The sequence below is a fragment of the Halichoeres trimaculatus genome, unplaced genomic scaffold (genome assembly GCF_033239565.1).
Source record: "Halichoeres trimaculatus isolate MK-OKI-2021-1 unplaced genomic scaffold, fHalTri1.1 fHalTri1_scaffold_8, whole genome shotgun sequence".
In the NCBI taxonomy this organism is placed as follows: domain Eukaryota; kingdom Metazoa; phylum Chordata; class Actinopteri; order Labriformes; family Labridae; genus Halichoeres; species Halichoeres trimaculatus.
The window spans coordinates 20,860,309-20,882,456 of record NW_027437186.1 but is presented as its reverse complement, the minus strand read 5'-3'; the positions used below and the strand labels follow the sequence as shown (position 1 = coordinate 20,882,456).

Here is a 22,148-nt window from a genome sequence, read left to right as displayed (position 1 = left end):
TCCATCCATCCATCCATCCATCCATCCATCCATCCATCTATCTATCTATCTATCTGAGCCAAAAAATTTCCCCTACAGGCTTTGCTTTTTCAGACTGTTGCCAATTTATTCAGAGGATGATCTGAGGTTCCTTCTAAGAGCGGATGGACCTTTCGTACTTTTTCAACCAGTTCCTCCCAAAAACATGCCATTCCCAATCAGAGATTGGTCAGAATAACTAATCCACCAGAGGCTACCATCTCAATGTCTGATGCAAAATCCACAGTCATGAGAGTGTCAGGAGCACAAGTAATCAAACATGACTTCAAAAGATGAACATGAATTGTGTCGTCAGTCGTTACGTCCTGTTGTGTGTTCTGATGCAGTGACAAAAAAACGTAACAAATATGGTTCAACGATGACACAAGTTTGTCTTCTTGTTTAACAAACCACTTGGCTCTGGATACAATTTGGTTTGGGGTTCACTGCCGTGCTCAAGTGCTGTAACATGCTGTTTTGAACCTCCCAGTCTGCCTCTGTCAGAGACAAGCGGTAACCTCCGGTCTAAGCATATGAGACAGTGCTGAAGTGCTAAATCTGCTGTTTCTCGAGTGTCCGCTTGAGACTGGCTCCAGAAGTACCGAAAGTCACAAACACACCAAGCCAAAAAAAAAACATTTTCAACGCAGAAATGAACCTATTCACAGCCTGGTTCAAAAAACGTCTCCTGTCTGAGTCGCTAATTTTACTACCGGCACCCACTGAACAGGGGGTGAATTTTTTTCTAATTCAGCCGTTCAGAGGATATTAAGATCGTGAGCTCCCCCAATCAGAGGCACAGCTGATGGTCACGTGACCGCCAGGCGCCCTATAGCTGTAGGCCAATATGGCCGCTATAGCCGATGTGCTTCATTTTCCGTTTCAGAAAGAGACGGTTGACGTTGGCAAGACTACGTCCATGTTTTATACAGTCTATGGTAGGAGGCAGTTGCCAGGTATTTATGATTTCACATTAAGGGAGCGCCAATATGGTTGGGAGCAGTAAAACAGCAGCGTCGACACCATACACTTGATGACAAAAAATCAGTTAAGCTGAACTCTGACTGACCTAGTGTGTCATCCAGCCTAAGTGCAACAGAGTCTACTTGTCTGAAAATTTTAAAGAAAGATTGGAAGAATATTGGGACATGTTTCGTTTTTGTGTTTCCAACTTGCAGCCCAGGCTGCAAAAGTCTACCTTAATATTGGTTTTGACTAAAGGAGGAGGAATTCTTAAAGGTTCAAAGTTATCACCGTACTGAAATCATTTTGTATAAAAGCCAACTTGGTGGTCTTAAAACTTGATTGGATTGTTGACTTGTATTTTTTTTTATATAAAAGATAGTGGTTAAATCTCTTTTCTGCAAAACAGTGAGGAGTTACAGATCTCATTGTTTTCAGCAGGAATTAAACAAGTGGAGACAGGGACCTGAGCCTTTAATGTGAAAGAATTCATGACAGTCTGCCCTCCCTCTGTCTGTCTTTGTTCCTTGCCTTCGTGGTGATTTAGTCGAGGTCTGTGGCTTGTCAGAGGATCAAGCCGGAGCAGCTCTACTGGCAGAGCTTTAATGAAACAGTTCTGGCTCAAATAGGATGTGTGCACTTGAGTGTGTGTGTCTGAGTGGGTGCTCAGTAAACCATCCCCTCTGTCTATACACACCAGCTGAGCCAGTGTAATTGAACATCCTGCTTATTCCACTGAAAACACACTGAGTCACATTTTCTATCACGCACACACACACACACACACACACACACACACACACACACACACACACACACACACACACACACACACACACAAACACACACACACACTCACTAATGTCTTACACACAAGCAGTGAAGAGTGGCTGGTTATGACGTGACCGATGGCAAAAGGATACACTTTTTGTTATGAATATGCCGAGGAGAGCGGTGGCAGGAAATGTGAACGGATGGTCGGAAGTGTGGAGGAAAACGCTGGGGTCTGCAGAAACATCTGCTTTTCAGTAAGACGAGAACACAGCCTCAGCCCAAGTCCTGTAGTCAACAGAAAGCAGAGCTCTCATTTATCGCCACAGCAGCAGCAGGAGTGTGAATATGATACCACGTTTGTATCATCTTTACTTTGGAGTATCTGTTCTATTTTGAAAGTGTAAAGAAGGAGGGTTGAATGTGGGCTAGGAGGGTTGTGTGTTTGTAGTTCGCGTGAATGTGAGTGATGGGCAGAGTTGACTCAGCAGAACAGTGATAAAATGAACACCAAGCTTAACTTCTCAGAGGAGCCCTGAGTAATAATAAATTAACACAGTGAGTGTGAGTAGAATAATCAAACACGACAACAAAGAAAGTGAGATTAACCCAAATCAACATATTTGATATTCACAGTCAGAAAGCAACTTTTGTTCTCAAAAGTGCAAACTCGTGACAATTTTACAAAAAAGTCACAAACTGCAAAAACTAAACCAAAGTTTAGTCAGAGCACAGCACCAGAGGGAGTTACACACAATCATGATGCAACTGTAACTCAAGGTCCAGAAATGACAACACATGGGTTGAAGCTTAAAGGAGTTAGTTCACGTGTTGTTTCTGTGTTAACTGGACATCCAGACAGAAACAGAGTTGAGTCAGGTTACACATGAAGAAAATGCAAATAAAGTAGTGCTAAACAATAAATCAAATTTAAACTGACATTGCAATGTAACAGAATTCAGTTTCAAATCACAAAGGCTGCAATTATTAAAAAAAAAAAAGAAGAAGAATTTTAAAGTGCATTGACTTTAGTTTGTGATTTGTTACTGATGAGAGATCAGTAAAATTTTTATACAATTAGTATTTAAATTTAAATACAGACAGTAATTTTTTTTTCATTCAATAAAAAAGTGTATTCCACATGTTTACATATTTAATTGGTTGACCTCGAGATTTGGTCTTACATTTCTGCTCTGTATTTTGTGTGAGATCCATAGCTGAGAGGATTCATATCAATTTTTTATTTCATTGTTCATACCAGGCCTGTCGTTCTGCAGTGCTTTGTTCCTTTCTCTGATTTTATCTCAGTTAATTAATGATACTTTTATTACAGGTCTATAAGTTAAATCAGTCAGTCAATATTCTACTATGATTGTAATAGTTAAATAAGGATATGTTAATTGTATCAATTCATCCTTCGATTTATCTCATTTCATCATGACATGTAGGCCTGGCATTCAGGAAAAAGTTGTTTATATGTTGACAGTATCCTTTGTTGTGTTGGTCGTAGTATAGAACGGTTTATTGCTTGTGTTCAGTGAATAATTTAGAGGATAAACATCCCTCCTCCAAAATCGCATGCTAAATTGCAATGGCAATATTGGTCCAAAAAACTGCTTCTGCCAAAATTGTTCAGCCCTAAAATAAAGTTCTTTGTTTTCATGATTTAGGACATGGCTCTGTGCCAAACAGCTCTTTGCTCTTCACAAGAAAATGGTTCAAATCGTAGGGATGCATTTACTTATGTGCTTACTGACTTATTTTGAACACATCTTCTAAAAAGCACAAGATAAGCAATAGGATAAACTCCTGACTCCTACAGTCCTCAGTTTTTATGCTGATGCAGCAAAAAGGAAACAATAAGTCTCTCCATTGTTTTCAAAATTCTCTATCAGTAACAGTATAAGAGCCCATAAAGGCAGTTCAAACAATGTATGCAGAGCTTCGAAAGTGTCGTGCCACCAAGTGCTCCCACCTTTTAAACTGGACCAAGAGAAAACTCAACCACAGGGTGACTGAATGAAACGCTGACACTGGTCCCATCATGGGTAGCATGTAATTTTAATGGGACTTTGATTGGCTTATTGATTTTGAAAGAATGGCTGGAAAAGAGGACAAGGAAAAGACAAAGGAGGGAGATATTACATTATTGTTACCGATGTAAAGGAGTGTTCTTGTTAGAAAAGATGATACAAAAGTGGTCACAGCTCAGAGTCCTCAGTGCAAAGTAAGCTGGAGTTTTGAAACAATAACAAACACAACTTGTGGAGATGAAACAGCTTTGGTTAGATTGGGATATTAAAGGTCACTTGAGAGACTGATTTGCAAAGAAGAGTGGAGTGGAGACATTTAAAAGGTTGGTTTGTTGTAGGGCTGGACAATTAATTGGATTTTAATCGTGATTTCAATTTTGCCATCTGACAATCATAAAAACAATAAAATCGAAGAAAAACAATTAATATGCCACACAGTGTAGATGTATGCAAGTTCCTGTGCTTCATAGCTCTTCTTTGTTCCATGCACAGCCACAGCGAGTGTGTGTGACTTATGTATATCAATAATACTGTATGTGCCACTTGCTGGTTCTTTAAAGTTGTGTTTAAATCAGTACTGAAGTTTTTGAATGAATGAATGATTGTGTATATTAATTGTGATTTCAATATCACTTAAAATAATCAGGATTCTTATTTTTACCATAATCGCCCAGCCCTAGTTTGTTGTAACACATTTCACATTAAATCCCAGCTGCATTTTGATCATACAAAGATTTCTGCTTTTTAAATTTCTGATAAAAATGTTCAGATTGGAAAACTCATCAATCACACATTAACCTCTTTTTTTATCATGAGCATATTAAGAGGTTTACAAATCCTTAAATAAGGGTTACTTTTTTAGCTGTGGTGTACTTAACCATTGTGGTAGTTGCCCATGTCCATGTCAACATGCTAACATGCTCATAGTACAGAACATGCTTAACTTTTCACTATGAGCATGTTAGCATGTTGACATGGGCATTTAAGTTAAGCATGTCAATTGACTAGTGTATTTCTCTATCCAAGGATGTAGGAAAGTAAGCTTTGATATTGTAACAACCATGAAACAAACACAAATGGTGAGCATCTGTAAGATGGATATTGTTGTTATGAGTTCTCTATTAGTTGTTTGTTAGTAGTTTTATTGGACTTAAGTATGTTGTTTTTTCTACTAAAATAGGTTTAATGTTGTGATTTCACCAAAAGAAGCTGTGGTCAGTGTCCCTAAATGTGGTTAACTGGTCAAAGTTTTACAAAACGACGTATCATGGGTCTGAGAGGCAGAATGTAGTGTCCACATATGTAGATGCTGGGTCTTAAGAGGTAAACTTGAATTTCTTATGACAGCACCCTCAAACGTTACCCTTTGATAGTTCCCAGTGAGGCCTCTTTTTCTAAACTGATATTTAAAAGAGATCTCACATGGACATGTAAAGAAAACACGCTTATATATATATTAAAAGGCCTCAACCATGTTCCATCACAGAGACACCAACTAAGGTATGAATTCACAGCAGATGAAACCAAGCACATGTCTGCAATCCTCTCTGTATGCAGTATTTAGGGAAAAAAATAGAATTGTAGTTATCATGCCAACAGCAGCTTTCCCTATTTTTCACTTGCTTCCTTTTTACCGTCTCAAACACGCCAACATACACTGCTTTTTATGAGTGTTTGCGTGCCAGCTTCAATGCCAGAGATCATGTTTGTCTTCAGAGGCTGACACTGACCCTTCTTTGAGAGTCAGTGATTGAAAAGGTCAGGGGAGAGAAGGGGAGGGAGAAACTGACTGCACTGCCTCACCTGTGTGAATTTCAAAATAAGATGCTCAGTTTTTTATCTCAGACTTTGGGATATTTTGTGTTTGTTAAAACACAGGAATTGTGAAAAAAACTTCTCTTTGAACTGCTGTCTGAAGTTTTTTTTAATCAGAAAGTTTCCTTATAAACATCAAAGACTTATTGTTCTTAAAAATCATGATTTCAGTTTGCGGTGTCAGATAAAAATTGTGACATGAGTCAAGAAGATGAATGTTAGCTGTGAGCAGTTCATCACATTCTTCATCACTCATTGCAGCCATCGTGTATCCATTCATCAGTCCTGATTGACCGAGATTGAAAAGTATCCACATCTGAAGACACTTTCTCACTCCATCACAAAAACGAATCAGTTCTAGTGTCTGTTGAGCAGAAAGAAGCATCTGTCAATGTTCCTGCTGTCGTATTTCAGCCTTGAATTCTCAGTTTGAACTTAAACATGTGTGTTTCATTGCTACAGAGATTCCTGCTGCGATAACATTCACACATTGCTCTGTAGCACAGCTTTCCTGTCGATTAAATGACGCAGTACATTAATAAGGATGATGGATCATTTTAGCAAACTTCTGAGAAATCCCAGGAGCTAACCTTTCCTTGAGACTGACCAGGAAACAAATCCAAGGATGGAGAGTACACAGGGAGAGACAGAAAGAACAGGTTGAGAGATGAGAGCTTGGTTCTCAGGTGAAGGGAATAGATGAGGTTTTTCTACAGGGTGTAGGCGTGAAGGTGCACCACTGTCAGAGTAAATCTGGGAGATTGGAGCTGCTCTGACTCTCTGGCTCGTCTGCAGACTGCCTGCAGAGGTGATAGATAGCCGAGCCTACAGCTTCCACAAAGAAACAGCCCAAATTGACACAGAAGCAATTTCCTCCAGAGAAACTTCATTTATAAGACTTGTAGGACAGAGAACATGGAAATCAATTCATTTTAATGCTATTTATCACTTGATTCAAAGATAGGGGTGCAAAACAATCGTACACAGCAAGGAATACAACAGCATCAGCTCTATAACAAAGAATAACTCTGTGTGTGTTTATGTGTAAGTGTGTGTTTGTCTGTACTGCTGTGATAACCTTTGAATGGACCCCTGCAGCAAATAAGTCACTGTTTTATTGTCCCAGGCGACATGAATAAGAAAAAAAGACTGAGAATAAAAGGTGGTACTCAGTTGCTTTTTATAACATGGCAGATTCAAAGTGTTTCAGTAATGCTGTTGTAAACATATTTTTCTTTTACCTAAGATGCATATAATGTACATTATTGGAGAAATAACTCATAGTGACACCTACACAAAGATCTATTCCCTGACTCTTCATTTTCTATGCATTCTTTTGTGTTTGGTGCTTACAGCCAGCAGATTTCACAGAAAATGTCCTGAAAGCACACTCTTAACTTTCGGCTACAATAAGGAGGTGTTTAACAGATGGTGGAGACCAAAACAAGGCTATAAAGTAGTGGGCCATTTGTTGAGATTTTAGTCTTATTTCAAGAAAGTTTCTTACAGTTTGTTGTGGCACAGATTCTGACACAGGATTTCTTAAGATAAATCTGTTGTCCTCATCAACTCAAGAGTCACAGCTACATCCCTGACATATTCAGCACTAAAGAACATGACCCGGTCCCTCTGTCTGTACCTGTTTGAAAGATTGATGATAATCCAGCTTCAATCTATAAACTTCAATTATGTTGTATAGATTCAGACTGAAAGTGAAAAGGGGAGATATCGGCGTTTAGCCAGCTAGGCAGCCAGCTAGGCAGCCAGTCAGTCAGTCTTCTGCAAAACAAAAAAGTGTGACAGGTGTATAAAGAGCAGTGCTGTTAGACAGCTTAATGATGTAGTAACCATGACACAATATTTGTTAATTACATCTGAGCTTGAAACATCAAAAACCTTCGAAACATCATGACCTGGAGTAAAATTGACAAACAGCAAAGCAACGTAACAGCAGACATGATAGAGACTGTTTCACACTTAACATCACTTCCCAGCAGTACTCTTCCAGACACAGTAAGAAGCTTTGCCAGGAAACACTAAAACTCCTCTGATTACCCTGTGCTTAATGTTTTTATCTTTAATGTATTTTCCATTAGATCCACTCATTAAAAGAAGCAAAGAGTTTGATATTATTAGCTGATAAATATGACTTAATGCTTCAAACCTCCCACTTGTTTTAATCTGCAATTTGTTCATATTTTTGTGCAGTGACCCGCTAACATCGACCCGTCCCAACCACTTACATTAAGATTGAACCTGACTATCTGCCCTGTTTGGAGAAATAATAACCTCCTGAAAGACTTGTTCCCCTAGTTACAGGGCTAAAATCTCCAAAAGCAGCACCAGCAAAATGGCCAGGTGCTGGCTAGGTGAATGTTTTCAGCAATTGCAACTTCAGCTCCCAAGTTCACTGTGAAGAATTCAAATTAATATGTATATGTATATATATTAGGGCTGGGCAACGATTAAAACTTTTAATTGTAATTAATTGCATGATTTCCCTGATTAATCATAATTAATTGCATTGTAAATTCAAAATCTAATCATGAATTCAAAAGCAGTGTATAGTGCACTTTTATTGGAATGTTCTGCCATATGAACGAAAGTGCCATAACATCTGTCATGCAAACACTCAATCAGTACTTGTTATACAGTAATAGTTAAATCACATTTTTAGTGCAAATCAAATTTAAAAAAATGTAAATACAAAATTAAAGCTTATTGCCACTGTCAGGGCATTAAAGTGATACTCCGGGATGGAACAAGTTGGGTCCTATCACAAGGTTTAGGGCAGAAATTACCCCTACAGCAGTGTTGTTGTGCAGCAGAAGCCCAGGGCGCTCACACCAAACACCCCCTCCCTGCTCCTCTGCCGGTTTCCTCTGCACTCAGACGGGGCCATATTTTACTTGACCAAAGACACAAATAAACGGACTCCCACCAAAAAACTCTGATATTGGTCTGCATTCACACTTTATTTAGAGAATTTTCAGCACGTTACTTTCACACAGAAACACCACTAATAAGGCTCTAGTTCTCATCGGGTCTCTTCGTCCTGGCAGACTACCTGCGTTTGTTTATATCTGGCACGCAGTGCGCGCAGACTGATACACTGAGCAGCGAGCGCCTTTAAGTTCCGTGGCGTTGCCCCTCTTCTCCATGCTTGTTTTGGTTACTCATCGTGTTTTTCTGCCAATTTCACTCCCGGTTCCATCGCGGTCAGCAACAGACATCTACAAAATAAAAGCATGTGAGCAACATGCACTAATGTCCGATAAAATATTCAACAGCGTTAATAGATTAACGGGTTAATGCGAAAAACAACGCGTTAACTTGCCCAGCACTAATTTATATATATATATATATATATATATATATATATATATATATATATATATATATATATATATATATATATATATATATATATATATATATATAATAGTAAATGTCCACATTTGTTGCTGGTATTAAGTTAACCAACAAGCAGTGTGTCTTTATTTATTTTAATTTCCAATCCAAAGCTAGCAGCCCTTCAGTAGCATAGGGATTTGGTAACAGGATACGCACTCTGTAAACAAATAAAACCACAAGCTTCATATTTGATGTTTCAATCCAGCAAAGTGTAAGAGGTGTGAGATGTTTTTGCCTCAAGCTTCTGTTTCCCTCTGCTTCTCTTCTTCACGTGATGCTAAGCTAGGGGATCTTCTCTTTAGTGGGAAAACGTGTAGCTAACACATATTTTCAAAAAAGAAGAAACATTTGAAATGGTGCCGCTAGAAATGTTTACCTTATGTCAAACTGCACATTGTGAGACTGAATTAATTATTACAGCAAAATAGCATTTTAGTTTCAGAGTGAGCCCCTCAAGTGGAGATCATAGAGTAAACTTTCTATGTGAGCATTACACAAAAAGCTTAATTATTTCTGATTCGCCCAAGTAGAGGTTAATTGTCACTTTTTTGTTGTGAGTAAAGAGTTACCTGATCCACACTACAAAGGACTTTCTGTCACACAGACTGATAGTGGAAAATCTTCAGAGATATGTAATTCTGGGCTCCCAGCCATCACAGTATAAAGGCCAAGGCCTGGACATTCTTTTCTTCCTTTTTTATATCCTTTCTTTTTTTTTAATCTTTGGCATCAAACTGACTGATCACTTTTTTTTCCAAATTGACCAGAGATGGAAAAAGGGCCATCAGCCAACTATCAACTGCACCCTTTAATTCCAAGTCAACTGGATTTGCCTCTTCTTCACCCCTGTACAGCAGGCACTTGTCTAAAACACAACATTTTCTCTGTGTGAAAGCGAACCCTATGACATCCTCATAAAGCTGCAGTGATTGTGCTTGAGAAAGCGCAGATCATTTTGACCGCACATCCGGCTGGCACAGCACTTGGAGCCCTGGGTTCACTCAGGAGACCCAAATAGACAGACAGTGAGATGAACTAAGAGCATGGTACCTCTCTGGAGAGGAGCACTTCATGTCACTTTGTATAAAGCTTCAGGGGCAGGCAGCTCCTCAGAGGTGACAAACTCTGACAGCTCGAAAAAGAGCAGCACACTGCTGATTCTTAGGAGGAAGGAAAGATCATGTTCACGTTTATTTTTGACCCCTGTCTTTCTCCAGCATTTATGAGGTTAACTGAGAAGAAAAGTGTGAAGTTTGTTGTAGTTTTTGTTAAAAAAAAAATAGTATCCAAAGACTTTTTTACAAAAAAAAGGAAAAAAAAGTGTAGAGCAAATTGATAAGCAAAATGTCTTTGAGGTATTCTATGACAGGGACACTTACTTTCAAGAATTACAGGCTGAGATAATTTGAACTGTGTGTAATATATCAAGATAAAATCATTAAAAAACAAAAGTAATGTCTTTTAGATCGTGAAACTTTGCTCACTGCTTCAACTTTCTTAAATCTTCATGTAAAATGACAAAACACACAAGCATTTAACTAAAGCGCTGTCCATTATACTCCAAAGTCAATTTGGTGACAGAGTCCATTCCAGCTGCCACTTTTCTGTCAGCCTCTGTTGCTTTTTACGTCCATCCCCTGTGTGCACACTCAGCCCTTTCAAAAGCAATGTGACAACTTGTTTTGTCTTTTCTGTTGCTCAGGCTTTCATTTTTAGCTCTTACATTGCAACATTTGCCTGAATGCCTGAAAGTGACAGTGTGACAACTCTTCCCTTACAGCCTAGAGCGTGAAGCAACAGCCCTGCTTTAAAAACAGATTTTAAAGGGAGTACATGGCACGTGGACCACTCAGTATTGTTGGTTTCAAGGTGCTGATGGGCATGCAGCCATGTTTGCTGTTTCACTGTTGCATACTACATTGCTACATACAAAGCTAACCTAGCTGTCACCATGCTAAACAGATGGGGGCCAGATTTGAAGCACAACATGCATTTATTTGCCTCTAATGGAGCTGTTTTGTCACTACAAGAGCCCTTAAAGAGGACATATCATGCTAATCTGTGATTTAATACTTGCATATAAAATAATAAAGTTGAAAACAAGACCTTTCACCCCCTGAATTTTCAAAAAATGAGATATTGTATTTTTTCTGATATCCTAGAACGAGATTTGATGCCTCTGAAAATAGGTCATTAACATTTGGCTTCGAGATTTCAACCTTCATGACAACATGGGGATCCTTTCTTTTTATTGGAGTAATCTGATAAAGCAGCTCCTCCTCTGTGATGTCAGTTAGTCACACAACCGCCACCGAGGGATACACCCACCAAGAGCCGAGTATAAATAAAGCTCCCTACTAGCTCTAACTTGACTGAGTGCTAACATAGTGACGAACTGACGGTAGAGGCGATCTTTAGACTACACTTTCAGCATGATGGATAAAAGACAGAGAAAAGTGAAGGAGCAGGATGGAGCCCTGTTATAGAAACAGTTTATTGGTGAAGTCTGCCTATATTTTCACGTATAAACTATACATGTTACAGTACCGGTTTGACTCACCACACTAAAGCGTCCTGAGATTATCTGTGTCGAGGTGGATTTTCTTCCTCCTGAGCTGCAGAACTGTCCGGGTCTGACTCGGGGTCCAATACAAAAGGACGTATCCTACACTCTGCCATTTTATTAGTGCTATCAATGCCTTACGGTGAGTTTTGGCACACAGCAAACTCGCTCGGTCTGCTCCATTCAATGTGGCGATTTTCTAAATACTGCCATGCTGCAAAAACCGCCCCCTGGCTCTACCCCCTCCACCCCTCTGATGGAACTGACCAATCAGAGCACAAAGGGCAGTGACGTTGCGAGGTTACTGGAGGTCATTCTGGAAACGGAGCGTTTCAACGAGATCTTCAGAATGGCCTAAAATGAGGATATTGAGAACGCTATTGTGGGGAAATGAAGGAACTAAATGACTTGTACTGAGGCCAGAAATGCTTTACAGGCATCCTAGTCTGGCATAGTGAAAAGGAGAAACAAGCATGATATGTCCCCTTTAAGAACAAAACGTGCTGGTGCTTTTACTTGGCAAAACCTCCTTTATATACTCTGAATGATAAGATTATAGGGAATAGTTTATACAGACAGAGAGGAGACAGAAATAGACAGAGAAGACAGAACGCAGACAGAACGCAGACACAGACTCCGGCAGTAAGCAAAATATAACAACAAGCCTGACTTTATGAAATCTGGTTCGACTCATTACACCGAGCGAAAAGAGATGACAGGTGAGACAGAGAGCAGCCAGACAGTTTATTGGAAATGAACTCTGCTCCCAGAATTTAGCTCCAGGCATCAAAACACACACACACACACATACACACACACAGAAACCTGCCTCCTCAGCAGTTGGAGATTAGACTGCAGACCGCCTGATATTGCACTGTTTCTGTCACTTATTCTGCAGCTCTGCAGCTAAACAAGCCTCACATAATGAACCTACACACAGAAGTGTATCATATTTATATTTGGGTGTAAAAGATAGAGTTGTTAGTTCCTGTTATTTGATCTTTGTTAAATGCTGACAGAGAAATGAGAGTTATAAAGGGCATCACATAAAGATTTCAGACTCAAACTTTAGATGTGTTTGTCAATAAAAGATTACATTGAATCACTAAAATATACATCAGTTGTTGTAGATGTTGTTGGGGTTGAAGCAGCCTTGAACTTTCAGATGTGAGCCCAGCCTGAGATGTTTTGCAGCTTGCTTTTACTGCTTGGAATAAATATTTCATGCCTTCAATTTTAGAATGTGAAATCACTTTATAAAATCAAAATGCCCGTCCAAGCTGAAGGCATTTTAAAACAACTCTCCTCTTGTATACCAGTTTCTTTTGTGTTCAGGCTTTCTTGATTCCATCCTATTGCTTTTCATTAACACCATGTGTGTGTTTGTGTAAGAGTAATTAAAAGGCTAGTTTACGTTAAACTTTGATGAAGACGCCAAGACTGCAGTTGCATCATGTAGCTAAGAGTAGCTACTTTAGAGATAGCGTGTGTGTGTGTGTGTGTGTGTGTGTGTGTGTGTGTGTGTGTGTGTGTGTGTGTGTGTGTGTGTGTGTGTGTGTGTGTGTGTCCTCTATTTCTCTGCAACTGCTCATCCAGATCCCTGCTGTGAATAGAATGATGACACCTTCAGTAAAGTGTTGTCCTTATATGGAGGGGACAGGGTGCACCTGGCTGAGATCACCAAAAGCACAAAATCTGCCGTCTCAAAACAAAAGATGCACACAAGCGGCTGCTGTAAAGTGACTGATCAGACAGTAAGTGAAGTGAATTTTAAGCTAAGCTGTTTCTTAAAGCACCATTTCCTCTGAGTAGGACTCTTTTAAATATGAAGTAATGAAGTTAGTCAAAAATTGTTAGTGGTGATCAAATGCCAAAAACGGCCTGTCCTTGAATGGTGTCTTAAGATTAGAGGGCGAATCTATGCCTTTGAAATACCCAGATTAGGTCATCACACTTTCTGTAAATTCAAGTTTTGTACTAATAACTGGTATAAGTGAACTATTTTAGTCTCTAGAAATCATTTTTCTGTAAACTAAAACTGTAAAGTTGGTGAATCTGTATGTAACCCACCAGTGTCTCCTTGAGTAATGTATAGATGCAGACAGCATTCCTAAACAAGGCGCTGCCGTGTGCCATTCTGCAGGATAAATAAGCTCAAAGATCTGAATCAAAAGTTGTGTTTACTTCACAAAGCACAGAGCAGAGTAGAGGGGGCATATAACAAGCGGACAAGCTTTGTCACCTGTGGGATCCAAACCCAAACGTATATGTCTGTAGTCAGCACTTCAGCAACTTTAATGTTGTATCACAAAAAGTGTCTGTTTTCTTCAGGGGTACCATAAACATTGGATTGGTAAAAGGCAAGCGCGTGACCTACATGTATTCTTCCTAAATTCCTAAAATAGAGATCACCTCTGTTGTTTTCTTTTTTTTAGGACTAAAGTTTCTAGTCCAGTTTTTTGGGTTTAATCCCTGTGATATACATTGCTGCTTTATTCATCAAAGTGTAATCAATGCTTTTAATATATTTGGCTGTTGCAGAAAATATGGCAAGTATGATATTAGTTATGACTGAAATCAATGCCGTTTTGCAGAGTTTGAGAAAAAATATAAACTCCCCAGCCGTCCATGAGCAGCAATTGGCAAGTGAGTAGTGTCTGAAATGTTGTGTTACTTTAGCTGATTGAGTGGACAGGCTGCACGGCAGCGCAACGGTTAGTGCTGTATCCTTAGAGCACAAAGGTTGCCTGTTCAAATCCCAGCTTGGCCAGTGGGCTTTTCTGTGTGGAATTTGCATGTTCTCCCTCGGGTCCTCTGGTTAATTGGTCACTCTAAATTGTCCATAGGTGTGAGTGTGTGGGTGAATGGTTGTCTGTCTCTATGTGTCAGCCCTGTGATTGGCTGGCAACCAGTCCAGGGTGTACCCTGCCTCTCGCCCATTGACAGCCGGGACAGGCTCCAGCCACCAACGACTCAGAACACGATAAGCGGTTCAGAAAATGAATTAATGAATGATCAAGTAGACTATCAAGTCTGCTACATCTAATTCACTATATAGTGGGTAGGGAGTAGAGAATGAGTGAGTGATTTTGGACACAGCCTTTGAGTTCTGCAAGTGGTGTTTGTTGCTAGCTCTCTGTTAACTCTCTGTTTGCCTACTCATTAGAGTTAACTTCATATCACATCTAAACATAGCTACTAGCTTTAGTTTACTGAGATAGTGTCTTAGTGCCAGTTTGGCCTTTTGGCCAAAAGCTGATTCAGAGTGGAAACCCATAATCCAGTCAGTGTCATTTAAATTGCTTAATTCTTTAGGTTATCTCAAGCAAAGATACTTGCATGATCAATAATATAAAGAATTTTTCATGCATTCACCAAATGCATGGTCTCCTGCTGAGCACATGCAAAGCCCACAGTACTGTTTCTGAAAGAACTCTCATGATATTGTTCAGTATACCCATCTATTGCTAGCTGTCTCAGGACTGCACTGGGCTTATGTTCAACAGAAGTGTAGTATATCTTTTTTTGTCAAACAAATCAGTGTTTCTTTGTGAGACTGTGGAGAGGTGTAGACAGAAAAAACATATAGAGAAGGCACTGTTGATGTTTCGGACAGATGAAAGGTTTTCTCCAGCAGAAAATGACTGTAGTCGTGCCAAATGTATCTCATTGTGACTTCAAATGATCTGTTCGGCTCACTCTCTGCAGGATTAAAGCTTTCAGCTCTTAATGTATCCTCATTCAGGCTCAGATACATAACATCTTCACTTCCTACTCTACAGCATTCTCTGAAAATACAAACATACAGAGAGAGAGAGAGAGAGAGAGAGAGTGAGAAAGATGCTATTTGTTTAGGCCATTTAATCTGGAAGTGCAATTAATTGAGGGAGACTTTTTAAACTGAAAATTAATTGAGTCAAGTGGAATCATACTGCTTACATTTGTTTATTAAAGTGAAGGATTTTCATTAACATGCACTACAGTGTCTGTCTCGGGCACAGCACAGCTCAGAGGTATGAAATGCTTTGTGTCTGTGACACAAGAAGTATCCCTACATCAGAAATCTTAGCAGACCTTGGTGTTTGAGGCCCACCCCACACACATGAAATGAACCAGTTAGATCTTTATGTGATGACCTCATCATTTCAGTAAGTCTTTTAAAGATCTTGTGAGGATCTCATGCTTTTTTTGTTGTATGTTTGGCATAAACATCAAGCACTGTTACTTTATATCCATGTTTTAAAATGGGAAAGCAGACTACCCCTCTTTAAATTTATGTCATGTAGCTGTTATTGCTCTTGTAAAAGTGTGTGTCCATGTGTTCCTTTGCCTATAATTGAATGCAGCTGATAAACTTTCAGGTATAATGTAGTTATAATGGTCCTGAAGTTGTCAGGTTTCAGCAGCCAAGGGGACCATCTGCTATACTCTACAGGATGAGCCAAAAACAGGACACGTGGTTTTACCAATTCGGACACTTAGCTCATCACAAATGTGATTAAATCTCAGATACAGGCACAGGGAGATGCGGTTTCAGCAGCAGAGATAAACACTCCACACATTGGGTGTTTTACAGAGATCTGATCTTCATTCTGAGGAAGTTCCCTGGTGACTGTAATCCTGTACCAATGTTGATATGATGTATTTAAAAGACTCACTATGTGTAACGTTCCAGGTGTCTGCGTATTTGTACTACATGTTAGAAGCAATTATTGCAACAGAATGTTCAGAATATTTCTTGGTAAGTCAGTCACGTTAAACAGGATATTGACCCACCGGCTTGATTCAAATCCCTTTGTGCATGAAATAAGTGGTGTCAGGGCACAGCTTTATATCTGATCAAAGCAGGTTGGTTGTATCTTGTAGCTGAGGGTCTCTGTTAGCTGCTGTCTAATAATCTTCACTTCTTCCTCAGAGGGGAAAGCTGGTTAACAGGGCACTAAAAATCAAAGACTCTCAAATCCATGGTCTTCAGGACAGAATTTAAATTACCTTAACATGATTGTTAGAGGATCTCCAATTTAACTTCCAGCTTTTCTGAGCTTTATAAGGTCAGTGTGTTTTGATATGCCTCACCAAAATGGGATCAGCGAATTACATAAATACATATATACATACAGAATCTGTTTAAAGCAGAAAGCAGCAAAACTAGAATTAGATGACTATATATAGTGTTAGTTAAGTTTATTGATATTTTCAGGGGCATAATTAATTTAAGTTTATCTTTAAGCTTAATCGTAAAACATTTTGGGGGTTAGGGCATAAATACCCCTTACTCTTGCCTCTTTGTGTCAGGTCTGCTTAAAAAAGTCTTGGAGAAACATCTGTCAGAGTATAATTATCTGGCTTCCCAGTTTGGTAAAAAAGCACTTAATCAATGTTGGTTTGTAGATGTAGTTCTTGGTATTGGCAGTTTGTGTATGAGATAATCAATGCAACCCTTCACTCCCAATCCAGGACAATAACAATGAATCCATGGCTCGTTCTCTTCCTCTTTCCACACTCTTTTTTTCCTCCTCTCTTCTCTAAAAACATTCCTGTGCATGGATGGAAACTGGCTGCTCTGAAAACAAGTCTGTCTGTTGAGAAGCCAGCACCCTGTCTCCAGGCTTGTGGTGATCCTGTCTTCCTCCCCTCCTCCTCCAAGCATACACTGAACATCTGCAGCTCTCACAGCACTCAAAAGACAAATTAGACCAGGAAATTTGATCACAGTTCTTTCAGACTTTTGATGTTTTAATGGTTCGACTTATTGTTTCTTTCCCTTTGAGCCGCTTAGCGTCATGTTCTCTCTGTACCCCGACAAAAGGAAAATGCTCATAAGACGATAATTGGGATGCTGACACATTTATCAGGCTAAACTCTGGAGAGATTTATTTCTTTCACTTGCTTGCATTTTCCCTGAATTTGGCATTGGAGCAATATGACATCTGCAACATGGATCAAGATGTAATTTCTCCAAATTATCTTTGTTTTAGCCTTTCATCACTTGATCATGACAAAATCTAAACCAATCATCAAGCTATCTGCTCTAAATACTTGCTTTCAGCCTTAGTCATAGACAAATATGTGCCAAGACTTCTGAGCAGGCATAACAACTTGGAGGTTTGGCAGCTTACTCCAGAGAGGGAAGCAGACAGTTTAATGGTTCTGCTGCTGATCTGAGGATATAAACATCCATCTGTCCTGGCCTTCACCTCTGTCTGCATGATAGTGTGTAAAGAGGAGGAAAGACTGGCATAGACAGACTGTAACAGTGATTGTGCATTTGTTTTTGTTTGTGTGTCAGAGTCTGGTACTATATCACACACCTCACAGTGGAAACCATGCCTCGTAAAGGCAGAAACAAAGAGAGAGCAAACAATGCTGGTATGAAAAGAGTCGATGGGGATTCAGATTTTAACAGGTAGAGGTATAGAGGAGAACAATCCATGCAGGTAATTAGCCCTCAGTCTGTGGCTTCTGGGTGAAAGTAATGCAACTTGGAGGCGTTTTAGCCGACTTCAAACGCAAACTTTTGAAAACGGCCTCCAGAGTGGACTTTTGCTAAAACCCTGCAGACACCAATGCCGTGTAAACACCAGGGGCTCTAATTTTGTGGCGCAGCGCAGGGGGCGCAAGCCTGGCACACCCTGCGCAGTGTTAATTTCGTGCTGCGCACCGCCGTGCGCTGCCAATTTGACAATTTGGTAGACCGTCTGCGCAGAGATGGGCGTGACTGCGCACCAGGGGGAGGTGTCAGCAGATTCATGTTGACAATTTTGTGCCAAAAAAGTGCGCTGAAAGCTCGCCAGCTCCAACCTGGTCTATCCTCAGCGCAAGGCGGAGCGCACCCTCCGCAGCTGTAATTTGGTGACAGGCGCACATGTGCGCACATGTCATCAAAGCCTCAGAGGCAGGTTTCCAGAGTGTCAGGCACATTTTAATGCAATAAACAATTACAGCAATCACTGTTAAATATAACCATCTGAACCAGCATATACATTTATATCTATATTAACTGTCCCATCACAACTGATGTCAGATTAAAGCCGTTTGTCATAATGGAAAGTTAACCTGACGGCAGCTGGAAGTTTGATGCACATCTTCCGAGTAAACAATAAACAGCCTTAACATCTGATACTGAGTATATATCTGGCTTCTCTCATTTCATTTAATTCAAAGAAAAGAGGGAGAGAAAAGACGAAGAAAAAAGAGACAAAATAAATGTGTGTCACTCAGGATTTACCCGTGATTTCCCATATTTCTCTGTTTTAGTCTATATTTTTAACGTGATCTAAAAAGATGGAGTACATTATTGTAAGGAGGATGAGGTGGAGACACCAGGAGAGTATACCACCAAAGGTTCTGCTATTTGGCAATGACAATGTATCCACTAATGTAGGCAGTTTATGTTGTGTTTCTAATTTTAATTTAGGGTGATATTTTCATTGAAAAAAGGTTATCTTGCTCATATTTTTATACAATTTATATATTTTTGTACTATTTAATCTGAGTCCCAAAACAGTTAATTGTCAGTCTGCTTCCTGTAACTGAAGGTGTATCGATTCCTTGCTGTACTCCAGTGTCAGGTAACACGGTCCCTTGTGCACACTTTAAATCTGACCTCTTTGTATATCCACTGTATCCTCCACATGCATGCCCAAGCACGTGAGTGCAGCAGCATGGTAGACAAACACTGGAAATTTGAGAAGCTTGCAGGGCTTGATTTAGATGGACCTTCTTCCTGCTGTACAAAATCTAGCAGATGGGTGAAGGATTTGATTTAACCTCCATTTATCCTGTGAGTGTTCGCTGAGTGAGCTTTTTGTAAAGACTCGGAGGTCTTCAGCAGCAGATGTTCAGAGGATATGGGTACATTTTTCTTCTTCTGCATTTCCACCTGTCAGGTCTCTGAATGTGAATATGAATGTCTTGAAATGGGGAGATTATTTTATGTAAGCTTAGATTGAAAATGTTTAGGCTGTGTATGTGCACTAAGAAGAGGGACAATATTACACTCACCAGCATCACCAGGAGACAGAAAGCAGCATCCCCTCACCAGACATCAGCTCAGACAGATGGCTGCGCTGACGCTGAATTTCTCTGCCAGTGTTTCTTTGGTCCACTGGGGGGGCCTCCATTGACTGGTTGGCACATTAATTTAATTCCTACACAAACAAATTTGTGCGTGAGTATCTTTGGTGGCAATAAACACAATCAAATATTCAAGGCTTTGTGTGTGTGCAGCTTTAAGAGGTTGATGGAGTGTGATATGAGCTTTGTCTCTGAGGATGATAAATGGAGTGGAGCTGACTCTGCTAATGATGGGCCGTGTTCAAGGATAATTACTTTGGGCTGTTTTGTTAGATGTGAAGGGGACCGGGATTCATATTGCATTGCTGGACAAATAGTTGGGGTGTTTCCCAGTAACTGGGTCAAATCCAGTCAATCAGAGTTTCCATATATCAAAAGCATGTGTATGGATGTCTTTTGGTTGCAGTAAATGATAGGATACAAATTTGACTCTGCCCAGTATAAGTTGTCCATATCATATGAATGGTGTTAGCCTTGTGGTGTTGGTATTGATGCTACGTTGCATTTTAAATTGGTAACAGGAGGTTATGTGAGGACCTGTCTGAAATAATAGATCTTGCAACACTGATAGTTCAAGTATCATAATGACTGCAGGATTATATTTAAATCAATACAGAGGTCTCACATCTCACACAGAGCTGTTGCAGATCTTTTCTACATCCATATACATTTATTGGCATTGCTGATAGTTGCTATGTAAGCTGAAAGCAGCCATGCTGCACCAAGATACTCCTTGTTTTGAAATTACAGCTGCTGCATTCTTGATCTCAGACCTACATTATGGTGAGAAATTTGTTTCTCAAACAATCATCTTCAATATCTTGTCATCTTGTATCAGCAGAGCTTGTTTTTTCAAGATAACAAAATGATTACGTTTTAGCCTCAAGATAGTGGCAACTGAGAAAATTAATGCAGGCAGGTCAGGCTCTGCTTCTGTACACGCTTACAGAGTTGTAAACAATATCATGTTGTTCCAGTAAGCTTTGTGTGAGTGCAGGGCAAAATTCAGACGGGGTTTCTTTTTTTGTGTAACTGCTAAATTACGGTTTAAACTACATTTTAGGGACATGATGCCACTCAAATTGTGTTTTCAACAAATAAATAGGAAATGTTCAAAGCTGCACTTTATTGCTGATTACACTTTTAATCTTTTTCCCTTAAATATCTACATATACAGTGTCCAGAAGAGTTTTTGGGTGAAGTTTTGGCCTACAGGTCAGGCTAAACAGAGATTGTGCCTGCTGTTAGGTCTTTGAAACCCATTTGAATTAGGGGTGTAACGGTACACAAAAATCACAGTTCGGTACGTACCTTGGTTTTAGGTTCACGGTTCGGTACATTTTCGGTACAGTATGGACCAATGCAAAACCATTTGCTTGTTTAGCATGTTTATTAAACCAAAAACTTGCCATTGTACAGCGAGGGGGGAGGCTCTTCAAGCTCCGGTCGGTTGTTAGCAGCAGCCATGATGCACAATTCAGACATAAGCTCCTGTGGCTACGGAAGCTCTTTGATATTCATCTTCTGATTGGCTCACCGTGAGACGTCACGTCCACATGATATGCACATGGTCCCAAAGCACGAATCACAGACCACTTTCCTCATGAATATTAAAACACCTTCCCTGCTCAGCCAATCATAGACAAGTACTCACGTGAATATTAAAGAGCCATGTGCAGCGGCTAACGTAAACTTACTGTACTCGTACGAATATAGCACTGTACCAAACCGAACGGCCTTATGGAGCGGTTCGGCACGGATACATGTTCAGTTACACCCCTAGTTTGAATGCAAATTGAAATGGCTCGTTAGAGAAGAAAAACAAGCTGTACAGTGATATTTGAGGTATTACAGTACTGCATAGGAATCCACAAGCAACAACGTTCCAATCACAGGCAATTAATGCAAGCTGTTCTCTATAATGTAACTTAACCGTTTTGGCAAAAAATGAAAAAAAAAAACTCAAACAGACCCTGAAGATGAGCTTTCTGGGGATGATCTCTGACTCTAACAAAAAAATAACAGAAAAGGTTCAGGTGGCCTCTACGATGGGTGGGTGGTACAGGGTTAAGCACTGACCCGCAGTTTACCAAAACAGAAGATAATTAATTAACAATACGTTTCACTTGTAGCTTCTTCAGGTCTGCTTCCTCAACCTACTGGGCAGATCTGAGGAAGCTACAAGCAAATTGCATTATTCACTCACAATAAAGTCATGGTAAAATCATTTTAGTGTGCAGCTGTCAATCTTCTTGAAATGACCCCTTGTCTCTCATAACTGAAGTGCAGCATGGAACAAAGAACAGAGCTTCTATGAATGACTAAATGTGCCCATAGGGGGCACTGGGAACATAGTTGCTGTCTTCAATCATATTATCTCTGAAACACATTAGATAAAGCAAATTAAAATAAAACTCAATTTCCAGGACACAAGGCTTTTGACAAAGGTCTGCTCTGTCCTCGAGCAAGTGTGAAGGAAATACACTCTCTCTTCA

The 22,148-nt window shown here is 39.8% G+C and overlaps 1 protein-coding gene and 1 long non-coding RNA gene across 3 annotated transcripts in view; one reads left to right on the top strand and one right to left on the bottom strand.

Moving 5' to 3' along the window:
• LOC141795355 (inactive phospholipase D5) overlaps window positions 1-22,148 on the top strand; it is a 70,167-nt gene that overhangs the window by 24,589 nt on the left and 23,430 nt on the right. The window lies entirely within an intron of this gene.
• The window catches only part of LOC141795356 (uncharacterized), a 28,682-nt gene continuing 12,235 nt past the window's right edge, over window positions 5,702-22,148 (bottom strand). The window contains exons 2-3 of the long non-coding RNA XR_012598587.1: window positions 19,582-19,727; window positions 5,702-5,964 (exon numbers count right to left, since the gene is read on the bottom strand). This is a non-coding gene — a long non-coding RNA (uncharacterized LOC141795356). The remainder of the gene's footprint in view (window positions 5,965-19,581; window positions 19,728-22,148) is intronic.